Source organism: Sorex fumeus, unplaced genomic scaffold (assembly GCF_029834395.1).
Source record: "Sorex fumeus unplaced genomic scaffold, SorFum_2.1 ptg000036l, whole genome shotgun sequence".
NCBI lineage: Eukaryota > Metazoa > Chordata > Mammalia > Eulipotyphla > Soricidae > Sorex > Sorex fumeus.
Window position 1 is genome coordinate 16,438,418 of NW_026606093.1, and position 12,785 is coordinate 16,451,202.

The 12,785-nt window shown below is 37.4% G+C and overlaps 1 protein-coding gene and 1 pseudogene across 1 annotated transcript in view; both read left to right on the top strand.

The window, feature by feature from the left end:
• The window catches only part of SHISA6 (shisa family member 6), a 444,694-nt gene that overhangs the window by 208,114 nt on the left and 223,795 nt on the right, over positions 1–12,785 (top strand). The gene's annotated exons all lie outside the window — the stretch shown is intronic.
• LOC130027092 (nuclear nucleic acid-binding protein C1D-like) lies at positions 5,280–12,216 on the top strand (annotated as a pseudogene).

The window sequence follows — 12,785 nt, forward strand, 5'->3', positions numbered from 1 at the left end:
AATGCCTCTTTTGCAAAACACAGCACCCAAAAGGAGAGAGAAAACAAAAGGAAATGCCCTGACACATGGGGTGGAGGGAATGGGGGGGATGGGTAGTTGGAGGGATACTAGGAGCACTGGGGTAGAGAATGGGCACTGGTGGAGGGATAGGTATCCAATCATTGTATAACCGAAACCCAAGCACAAAAATTTGTTAGTCTACAACCGTACCTCATGTTGTTTCACTAATAGAAATTAAAAAATAAATAAATAAAAAGAAAAGAAAATTCCTGCCTAGGACTAATTTTTTCCCTGTGTCCATCTTCCTAGGCCCAGTTCTTTCAAATATTATTTCCATCGTCTATCTTTAATACTTTCATTTTCTCTTTTTTCTTTTATTTTCCTTTTTGTTATCGTCATCTTCCTTTTTTATTATCGCAACAGCCACATATGACTGAAAGTCTTTGTAATTAAAACAATTTTTAAAATTGCATTTAGTATTTTTCTTTTTTTAATTTGGGAACTGTGATTTATGTTACTGTTGATGACTGGATTTTATGCAAACAAAATACAACATCACACTCTACACCATAGTGTCCACTTCTCTCAACTGTTACCTGTTTCCCTCCTGTCTGCTGCCCCATCTTATCCCACTTTTGGAACAATATGCTGCTGATATGCCATTTACATTCCTAACTGGGTTTAGAGAAATTACTTAAAATGAAGATTTTTCTTGTCTTATTGCCAATGAATACATCTTTTATTAGTTTCAATATTTCTGTTAAATAAAATTTTATATAAAGTATAAAATTGAATACTACATTAGAAATAATTACCCTCTTATTAATATTTGACCTTTCCTTTGGAATAGAAAACTCCTAAATCTAGAGAATTTTCACACCTCTGAGTTTAGCCTGACTTCACCTTTCAGTGAAAATAAGTCTTTTAGTTAAATCGTTACTTTAAAAGGATCTCTGAACCTTAAACACCTGTCAACTCTTGCACTGAGTTTGTTAGTGGGATAAATGTCTTCAGGCCAGCTGCCGAGATAAATGAACTCCGCTTCCTAGAACATTGCAGTACCACTTCCGTTTAGAAATCTGTTCTCATTGCTCACCCTCCATGAGCAGGTTCAGATGCAATGAATTTACTCAAGGAAATCTTAAATCTCTACTATGAAGTTTTTCTGCTCAGCAATCGTCCCAGCAAATCCCCCCTGTTCCTTCCTGCCCAGTTACAGATGTATTATTTTTCTCTGATGGAAGCTTGGTGGACAGTTTTTATAAGGTCAATTTTAATTCCCTAAATTGTATCCTAAATTTCTGCCAATAGTCTTGTTACGAAGATTTTCTGTGTGAAGAATATTCACTCAAACTTGTAAGTGATAGATATGTGTATTAGACGAATCTTGCTCTATCTGAGCAACAGGAATTCTCCACATCATTTCTCTTCCAGCCCCACTTTTTATATGAGAAAGTGGGTATTGGTGTTCCTTAAATTCTCTCACAGTTCTGATTATTTTTGGATTGTAAATCTAATAAATATGCACATTTAAGGAACCAAAATATTGGTTAAAAATAGATGCCTTTCTCTTGGTGGTAGTATAATTGGGATACATATGTGCAAGGGTTAAATTTGTTGATTTAAAAATTGAGTGGTACACATTCTAAAGTACACGCAGTTTTAAATATGGAATATGTTAGTGACATCTCCTTTACTCATATAGATATATTTTCTCTTCCTCCCTCCCTTCCTTCCTTCCTTCCTTCCTTCCTTCCTTCCTTCCTTCCTTCCTTCCTTCCTTCCATTCATCAACCTACCCAAACCTTTACTTAGAACCTAGTTAAAAATATGGAGCATTTCCATAATCTTATAGTAGTACCCTGTGATTCTTTTCCTTCCAGGGATAACCACTACTTTAACTTCACGGTTATCAAATGGATGTGTCTATATTTTCAGATAATTTTGTCTGGAGCGATATTTTCAGATAATTTTGTCTGGGCTGGAGCAATAGCACAGCGGTAGGGCGTTCGCCTTACAAGCGGCCAACATGGCCGACCTGAGTTCAATTCCTCCGCCCCTCTCGGAGAGCCCGGCAAGCTACCGAGAGTAACTCACCTGCTCGGCAGAGCCTGGCAAGCTCCTCGTGACGTATTCGATATGCCAGACACAGTAACAACAAAGTCTCCAATGGAGATGTTACTGGGCCCGCTCAAGCAAATCGACGATCAATGGGAGGGCCTTTACCTTTACCTTACTTATGGTCTCCTGAGCCCCAAGAGGAGTGATCTCTGAGTGAAGATCCAAGTGAAAGCCCTGAGCACTAATGGATGTTTCCCCCACCCCCCCCAAAAAACCCAGTATGTTCTAATGGTTCCAAGTAAGTATTCTAGGAAAGTAACCAGTTAACCTGATTTGTTACAAAAAATAAACAATCACACTACCTAGATGATGATCAATCAGATCTTCTCTTACATGCATGCAGATGTTCTAACAAGAAATCTTCCTCCTTCACTTCTTTCTTTCTCCTTGGAGAACTTAAAAATATCAATTTATAAGAAGAGGTTTACTGATGTCAAAATAATTAATATAATCACATGTAGTGAAATTTACTGTGTCTTATGTGAGATATTCAGTTACAACGTTGTTCATGATTGGGTTTCAGTCATTCAACGTTTCAACAACCATCCCTTCACCAGGGTACATTTCTCACCACCTAGTTTCCCCCATACTAACCCTCCCCTGAGGCTGCCTCTTTGATAGGCACCCCCCCTTCCTCTCTCTCTCTTTTCTCTTTTCTCTTTCTTTTTTCTCTTTCTCTTTTCTCTTTCTCTTTTCTCTTTCTCTTTCTCTTTCTCTTTCTCTTTCTCTTTTTCTTTATCTTCTTTCTGCTCAGCAATCTTCCACTTGCTTGGTCAGTGGCATTCCAACTTTGAAGATACCTTTCTCTTTCTCTTTCTCATTCTCTTTCTCTCCCTCTCCCTTTCCCTTTCTCTTTCTCTCTTTCTCTTTCTCTCCCCCTCTCTTCTTCTGGGAATTATGGTTTGAGTACATACATAATCATATATATCCATTTACCTACTTTCAGCATTAATTTTTTTTCCAACAGTAGACTTGTTTCTAATGTCCTTGATTTTATATCCCACAAATGAGTGCAATAATTCTATGTCTGTCCCAGTCCTGACTCATTTCGCTCATCATGATACTCCAGTCCATCCACTTGTAAGCAAATTTCATGACTTCATTTTTTCTAGTGGCTTCATAATATTCTATTGTGTAGATGTACCATAGTTTCTTTATCCAGTTCTCTGTTCTCAGGCACTTGGGTTGTTTCCACAATATCCTATTGTGAACAGTGCTGCAATGGACATTGAAGTGCAGATGGCATTTATGCTCTGTGTTTTCAGGCCCATGGAGTATATGCCCAGAACTGGTTTTACTGGGTCATATGGAAGTTCAATTTCGAGAATTTTGAGGAATGTTCATATTTTTTTCCACAAAGTCTGATCAGTTAGCATTCCCACCAATAATAAATGAAAGACCTTTTCTCTGCACATTCATGCACTGGTTGTTCTTGTTCTTTTTGATATGTGCCAGTTTATGTGGTGTGAGATGATATTTTTTATGTGCATCTTCCTGATGATTAGTGATTTAGAACATTTCTTCATGTGCCTTTTAACCATTGTATTTCTTCTTTAAGGATGTTTCTGTTCATTTCACTTTACCATTATTTGATTGGGTTGGGCTGATTTTCTTGTAAACTTCTGTCAGTGACTTATAGATATTGTATGTCTATTGGCTGTCTTTGTATACAGGTTACTGTTTCTTTTGAGGTGCAGGAGCTTCTTAGTTTAAGATAGTCCCATTTGTTTATTTTGCTTCCACTTGCTTGGTCAATGGCATTTCATCTTTGAAGATACCTTTAGTTTCAATATCATGGAGGGTTTTGTCAACATTTTCTTCCATGTACCTTAAGGATTTTGGTCTGATGTTGAGGTCTTTAATCCATTTTTATCTGACTTTTGTATATAGTATTAGGTAAAGATCTGAGCTCGGTTTTTGGCACAAAGCTGTCCAGTTTTGCCAGCACCACTTGTTAAAGAGGCTTTCTTGCTCCACCTTATATTCTTGCTCTTATCAGAGATTAAATGGTCATATAATTGTGGGTGTGTGTAAAGATATCCAACCTTATTCCATTGATCTGCAGATCTGTCTTTATTCCAACACCATGTTGTTTTAATTATTACCATTTTGTAGTACAGTATGAAATTGGGGAAGGTGATACCTCCCATCCTTCCCCCCCCCAATAATCTCTTTAACTATTTGTAAGAACTCATTGCTCCTTATGAATTTTAGGAATGTTTGATCAATTTTCTGAAAATGTTATTGATATTCTTATAGGGATTGCATTGAATCTGTTTAGTGCTTTGCGGAGTATTGCCATTTTGACAATAGTAATTCTTCCAATCTATGAGTGTCTCCATAAATATGTCTCCATTTCCTCGTGTCCTCTTTTATTTCCTGAAGTAGTATTTTGTAGTTTGTTTTGTACAGGTCCTTCAACTATTTATTTAAGATGATTCTGAGGGACAAGATTTTCTGAGGCACAATTGTGAACAAGATTTTTTTTAAATATCTCCTTTTTATGTTTCATTATTTGTATATAGAAAAGCCATGGACTTTTTTATACTGTTTTTATTTTGTAACCTGTCACTTTACTAAACAAACTTACTGTTTGGAGGAGTTTTTTTATACCATCTTTAAGGTCTTCTAAGTATAGTGTATTACCTTCAAATAGTGAAAGCTTGACTTCTTTCTTTCCTGTCTGGATATTAACCCCTTATCAGATGGTGTTGGGTAAATATTCTTTCTCATTCTGTTCACCACCATTCTAATTCAGTTTATTAGCATCATCTCTCTGTCTCTGTCTCTCTCTGTCTCTCTTCCCCTCTTTTTCTCTCTTTCTCATTCTCTGTCTCTCACTCTCTCTTTCTCTCTCTCTCTTTTACTGAGAGTCTTGCTAGTGGTTTATCAATCATGTTTATATTTTTAAAAAACCAGCTCTTGGTTTCATTAATGTTTTGAATTGTTTTTATTGGATTTCAGCTGATTAATTTCTGCTTTAAGTTGTATTATTCCCTTCCTACTTCCTGGTCTAGGCTCCTTTTGTTGCTCACTTTCCAAGGTCTTAAATTGTGAATCAAGTTAATTAAGCTAATTAATTTCTTGATTAATGTTAATTAAGATCTTAAGTTATTCTTGTAAGCCGTTCTTCCTTCCTGATGAATACTTACAGACCTATGAATTTACCTCTTAATGCTGCTTTTGTTGTGTCCAAAGTTCTGATAGTTCTTGTTCTGATTCTCATTTGTTTCCTGGAATCTTTGGTAAAAAAGGTAAAGGTAAAGGTCCTCCCGTTGATCGTCGATTTGCTCAAGCGGGCCCAGTAACGTCTCCATTGGAGACTTTTGTTGTTACTGTGTCTGGCATATCAAATACTCTCAGTAGCTTGCCGGGCTCTCCGAGAGGGGCGGAGGAATCGAACTCGGGTTGGCCATGTTGGCCACTTGTAAGGCAAACGCCCTACCCACTGTGCTATCGCTCCAGCCCATTGGGAAATATCTAATTATCTTCTTTTATGGATTTAAAGAGGTGTAATGTTACACAATACAATGTAATGTAACATAATACAAATCAATAGGATGATAATATTTAATAATTTTAGTTAATAATAAGCAGTTACTGCTATTTCCATGTAAGAAAATATGATAAAATTATAGTTTTCCAGCATCTTTTCAACTTACTCCACTAATTTGAATGTTCTCATGGAAACCTGATGATCTCATAGGTAACGAGAAGTTAAGAACCAATAGCAAAAAATTAAGATTATAGAAACAAAAATGATAGTTACAGGGAAGAAAGGGATTACAGATAGGTAAATTAGGTAAATATGTTTGTAAATTGGATATTGCATAGTTTTGGAAGGAAAATAAAGACTACAGAGAGTGATTCTCTGTCTTTTAAAACTAGTCCTCTTTCAGGTCAGGTTCCTGCTTTCAAGAACAAAATGAGCTGACATTTATGGACATATTCAGAGAAGGGAATTTGGTTAAATTCTGGGCCTCTTTCCAATGGGATTACAGCCAACACATCTAAGGAGAAAATAAATGATCTGTCTGTCAGGGTCATCTAAAAACCTCTGCACCATTTCTGTTCCATCTCACCAGAGGCTTTGGGTTGCCTGGGCATGGGGACATGCACAGATCTGGGAAGGTCCAAATTTTAGTCACAGAAGCAAAAGCCTCTATGATCTTGTGCTATTCATTCTCTTTCCCAAGCACCAGTTTCCCCATCTGTAAATATCAGGGTGAGAACGGGTGGCTTGGCACATTCCTTCAGTTGTAGCATTTCATTTTCACTCTATGACAGCATGGGGAAGTAAAGATGTAGTCCTCCAAAGTCTAGAGTCTATAGCCAAAGTACAATCTGAAACCTAAATTGATACCATTAAAACCAGCTTCTTAATAAACCCATTGATAAATAATTAATCAAACTTTTGTATTTGAACCATATAATGCTACCTTTAAAAACTTTACCAGGACCAGAGAGATTACAGTGGATCAGGTACTTTTCTAGCATGCAGATGACTTGGATTTTATCCCTGCCACTTCATATGGTCTCTCAAACACCTCCAGGAGAGATTCTTGAGTAGAGAACTGGGAAGAGGCCCTGAGCACTATCACTTGTGGTCCCAGAGGAAAAAAAAATTAAAAGTATCTTACCTAATGTCACCTTATGATGGAGAGTCTTCGACATTCTGGTGATGGTGAAGTGCATCAAAACTGTAAAAATCAACACTATTGTAACCTATTATTGTAACATAATTAAAATTTGGGTTTAATTTTTATTAATTAAAACTTAAATAAAAACAGTTAAAAACAGAAATCTATGTAATATACAAAAGTCCCAATCAGTGCTCCCAATGCAGTGAATGAGATAGACTTAAAAATTTGCCCTTGGATACAACTAGAAACTTTTAGAGATTTTTATTTTGATGATAAGAGTCTGTTTTTGTTTGCCCCTTTTTAGTTTTAATGGTAGCAACAAGTTTTGAAAGGAAGTTAAAAAATGATATTTGAAAAACACATTTATTTGAATTGAAAATGATTTTTTTATTACTTCAGGAAATTCAGGGAACTTTACTCCCCTGCCCCCATGTGATACTCTCAAGCATCTCAAAGGTTTCACTCCCAATTCTATCCCACCTACCTTATGATTTTCATTTTTCTGAGTCTGATAGCATTTTCTGCTTTCCTAGGTCAGAATGAAGGGAGGGAAAGTTAACAGTAAGTAGAGTTTACTGTGTTATTTTGTTTTGGGACCCAGCAGGTGGTGTTGAGGGTTTTCTCCTGTCTCTGCATGCTGGGATCACTTGACAGACTTAGGGTTTTACCCAGAAGTTTACTATCTTAAAGACCAAAGTCCACACTTTTCGTGATCTTGAGAATTTCTTTACTCATTCTCTCTGCATTTATGTATCTTCATCCTTCAAAGAGAGTTGGAAAAGGTGTGTCTAACAAAGCTGTGCCCACCCAGCTCTGAGCAAATTTCTAGGTTTCCTGGCTAGTTAGCAGAAGGAAGAGCCCACACTTAAAGTCATTGAGCTTGCCCAGAGTGTTTGCAACAGCTGTTCTAATTCCTTAGATCATTGAGGAAAGAGCACCCATGCATTTGTGTGAACAAGCACTAGACTTGTCATAAAATAAGCAGTCTTAGTAACTGATCCTTTGAGATTTATAAAGTAGCCGTTTTCAGTGGAGTCTGCTATTATACCTCCCTGCCCCAGTTTACCTCGGTAGGGAGAAAACCCGGTACTTTTTTATTTGGTCAGCAAAAAGTCAGTATGAGAAACACACACTCCCAGACTTCTGCCCACTGAGCAAAAGAGAACCATGGGTATAGGCTCTGGGGAACAGGGCACAGCCTGGTAGAAAGCTCTAGGTCAACTTAAAAACGTCCAGGATCTCTTTGGCTTTTGCTCTTGATTCTGGCCGAAATTCAGCTTGAGGTAGAGAGAGGTATGTGAAGATTTAAGAGGACCCAAGATATTTCCCTGAAGAGGAAACAGGACATAAACAAGACTAATAAGTAGAGTAGATTCCATCTAATGTGGCCTATTGGTATGGTGCATTAGCTGAAACACTATACCCAAGACCTCATTCAATCCTTGATAAACTCCTGCTAGGTAAGTATAGTGTCTACTTTTGATAAATGCTTTTTTCCCTCTGTTTTCACAATGAAAAGTGGATCTTCTTATTTATGAGCTATATACTATTTTATAAAATAACAGTTTATAGCTTTCTTCATGTGGCACTGTAGCACTGTCCTCTTGTTCATCGATTTGCTTGAGTGGGTCCAGTAACATCTCCATTGTGAGACTTATTACTGTGTTTGGCATATTGAATACGCCATGGGTAGCTTGCCAGACTTTGCCTTGCAGGCGAGATACTCTCGGTACCTTGCCGAGCTCTCCGAGAGAGGCAGAGGAATCGAACCTTGGTCGGTTGGGTCAGTCGAGTGCAAGGCAAACGCCCTACCGCTGTGCTATCACTCTATGTAAAAAAGAAAAAAAATAGCTGGTGATCCCACTCTCCAATCTTAATATGTAAGTAGTACAAAAATAAAATTACATATACATATTTAGAAAAATCAGAATTGCAAGATAATAAAATTCAAGGTAAGCACCTGCCTCCCATTCAATAGTTATCCATCCTGCATACACACAAACATGAAAATATACTTTATAAATGTGATTATTTAAGAAAAATATTATGTTTTTACAAATTGTAGTACCTAGGGCTCAGTTATATTCTTTCTGAGAAAATTATTTTATTGTCCATATTAAAGGGACCATACAAAAATAGTTTTGCTGTCTATATTATTAAAGTGTCTTGGAGCAATAGCACAGTGGGTAGGATGTTTGCCTTGCACACGGCCAACCTGGCCAACCCCAGTTCGATTCCTCCGCCTCTCTCAGAGAGCCTGGCAAGCTACTGAGAGTATCTCACCCGCACAGCATACCCATGACGAATTCAATATGTCAAACGCAGTAACAACAAGTCTCACAGTGGAGATGTTACTGGGCCCGCTCAAGCAAATCAATGAACAACAAGAGGACAGTGCTACAGTGCTATTTTGGAAATTTTCCCATTCAGTCTCATTCTTTTCAACAATTATATTTTATTCCATCTTAAACATGAATCGAACTTTACATAATCCTATCACTATTGATGTGAACTAAGAAAATTAATACTGCAATGTCTAGCCTTCTTCATATTTTATAGAAAAACAGAATAAAAATATATTTTTCACATATATGATATGATAATGTCTGAGAGAAAATCCTAACAGTGAAAAAATTTGATAACACAAATATGTACAGCAAAATTGAACCAGTGATATAAAAGTCAAAGACTCATTTAGTAGGCACTGCTTGCTACTATATGTTCACACCAGCAGCAGTGAGAACTATTTCTTGTTATTTATTATGACTGAATGTTAAAATTTTGCTAAACTAATGTTATTTAAATGTTTCACAATTTAATTTGCATTTTCTCACTTATGATCTTTATTTTATCATAATTCTGATCAATATTGGCCATAAAGGTTTTCTTCCTAAGAGAAGTTAATAATTATCATATTCCTTATGTACTGTGCGATTTCTATTATTATGATTGGTGTGATTAAGCTTCTTAAAAAATTTTAATGTACACTTATAGACTTATAAATTTTTGTGCTTGGGTTTCAGTTATACAATGATCAAGTACCCATCCCTCCACCAGTGCCCATCCTCTCTCACCATGGGTCCTAGCATCCCTCCCAGCCCCCATCCCCCCCGCCCCCCCCCCCCGTCCTACCCTGCCGCTGTGGCAGGGCATTCCCCCTTGTTCTCTCTCTTTTCTTTTGGGTACTATGTTTTGCCAGAGAGGCATTGAGTGGCAATCATGTTTGGTCTATAGACTACTTTTAGCATGTCTCTCCCACCCTGGGAGGGTCTTCACAACACCCTTTATTTGGTGCTCTCTTCTCTATCTGAGCTTCCTTCTCACCTAGCACATGTGGCTGGCCTTCAAGTCATGGAGCAAAATTCCTGGTACTAATCTGAGCCATTCCTGGGTGTTAGTCTCCCGTTTTGTTGCTTTATGTTCCCCAGATGAATGCAATCTTTCTGTGTCTATCCCACTCTTTCTGACTCATTTCGCTTAACATGATACTTTCCATGTAGTACCACTTGTATGTAAATTTCATAACTTCATCTTTTCTAACAGCTACATAGTACTCCATTGTGTAAATGTACCAAAGTTTCTTTAACCAGTCATCTGTTCTCGGGCACTCAGGTTTTTTCCAGATTCTGGCTATTGTAAAGAGTGCTGCAATGAACAAACAATTGCAGATGTCACTTCGACTATACCTTTTTGCCTCTCTGGGATATATTCCCAGGAGTGCTATAGCTGGTGAGACAACCAAAAAAAAATTAATGTAGAAAAAAGTGGTAACTGTTAATACAATTTTTGATTAAAATTGATTAGATAACAAAGTTGCAATATTAAAATCAATAGATCTTGGGGCTGGAGTGATAGCACAGCATATAGGGTGTTTGCCTTGCACGTGACCGACCCGGGTTCGATTCCTAGCATCCCATATGGTCCCCTGAGCACTTCCAGGACTAATTCCTGAGTACAGAGCCAGGAGTAACCCCTGAGCATTGGCAGTTGTGACCCAAAAAAAGAAAAAAAAATTTATAGATCTAGAGAATAAATGTATATGAACACTCATATCTGATCATAGTCGCAGAGTTGATAAGTCCTTGTCTAAGAATTCATTAAACTTTTTGCTCCCTCTAGAGGTGTTGTATATGTGGCCACTGTGGTCCAGACACTTCCAGATCTGGGCCAAAGATTCTACATGGTGGCAGACCTAGGAGGTAGGTAGGGCTGCTGGGGCTTCCAGAAGTATGGGGGGTTATGGGAGAAACTTCCCATCTGACTCTGAAAAACCCACCAAATTTTTCAGCTGGGAAGCCAGTACCTGCTAATGTTTGTAGATAGGTGTCTCTGGGGAGAATATTTGTGAGGAAGTGGAGTTGAACCCTTGGCAGTGTTTTAGTGGTTGGAATGGTGCTGCTGCCAGGGCTTGGTTTGGAGTGTATTTAGTCCGCCTGCCTCCCAGGGATATTTGGGATTTTCAGCTGCAGAGGCTGGCAATTCCATAAAGGTTAGCTGCTTGGCATGCATCTCCTGGGAGATTTATTTGGAATTTGGAGGAGCAGGGCTAGTGAGTCCATATGGCAGCAGACAGAGACTGATTGAGCTTTGTGTAAACAAAAGGAAAAGAAGGAACTTTCCTCTGTATAGTCAAAGTCATTTACCACATATCCACAGCAAGCAATATGCTCAATGGGGTTAAACTAAAAACCTTCCCTCTAAGAGCAGGCATAAGTCAAGGTTTCCCCCTCATACCACTGCCACAGAATTTAGCCAAAGAAAATATATCAAAGGCATCCAGAGAGAAAGGAAGAAATCAAGCTTTCACTATTTTCAGATGACATGATACTATATTAAAAAAATACTAAGACTAGCAAAAAAGTTTCTAGAAATAATAGTTTTATATAGTAAGGTGACAGGGTATAAATTAATGCATAAAGTGCATTACTTTCCTATATACAAATAATGAAAGAGAAGAAACAAGATTTAAAAAAAAATTATCCCTTGGAAACAGCTTTCTGGGATCCAGCAGTAGAAGGTGATAATAACGGCAGGTGGAGAAATTAATGAAGACTATCCAGTAGAAATTCATGAATATTTGTCAACATTTGAGAATTCCAATGGTTCTGTGGATGAATTGCTGAAGACAATGATGTCTGTTTCTAGAAATAAAAATTCAACCTTGCTGAAGAGGTTGGACCCACTTGAACAAGCAAAAGTGAATTCAGTTTCTGCTTACACAATTAAATTCAATGTTTTGGGTTTATTTGGCTGCTACAGGAGTTAATCCTAAGTAAAGCAGGAATTGGAAAGAATCAGAGTATATATGAACAGAATCCAGGAGATAACAGACAAGAGGAAGGCTGGCAAGCTGGATAAAGATGCAGCTTCAAGATTTGTGAAAAATGCACTCTGGGAACCAAAACCCAAGAATGCATCAAAAGTTGCCAATAAAAGGAAAAGTAAAAAATAATCTTGGGCCAGAGCTATAGTACAGCAGGTAAGGCATTGCACTCAGTCAACCCGGGTTCAATTCCCGGCATCCCATATAGTCCCCCAAGCACCACCAGGAGTAATTCCTAAGTGCAGAGCCAGGAGTAACCCCTGAGCATCACTGGGTGTGACCTAAAAAGCAAAAAAAAAAAAAAATTAACCTTTTGGTTTTTATGTACATATTCAAAGAGTTCACCTTTTTGTTGTTATTGCCCATAAAATAGATGATTATGTGGTAAAGTTTTAAATATGTTCTTTATTAAATTATATATAAAATGTGCATTTTAAATTTGTAATGTTGATTACCTCTTTACCCAAGAAAGATTAAGCTATCTTTATTGAATTTCCAATAGAATGCTGTGAAGTTTCTAACATTATGGTATATTTTATATTTATAGTTTACTGTCTTTCCTGACAAGACTCATTTCCTTATATAGGTCAATTTTTCAAGGAACATTTTATAAGCAGCTATGAAAATTAAGTTTAATATCTCTGTAAACAGTTTCCTGTTGTAAATTAATAATGGTTTGATCAAATCTTGATATGAAG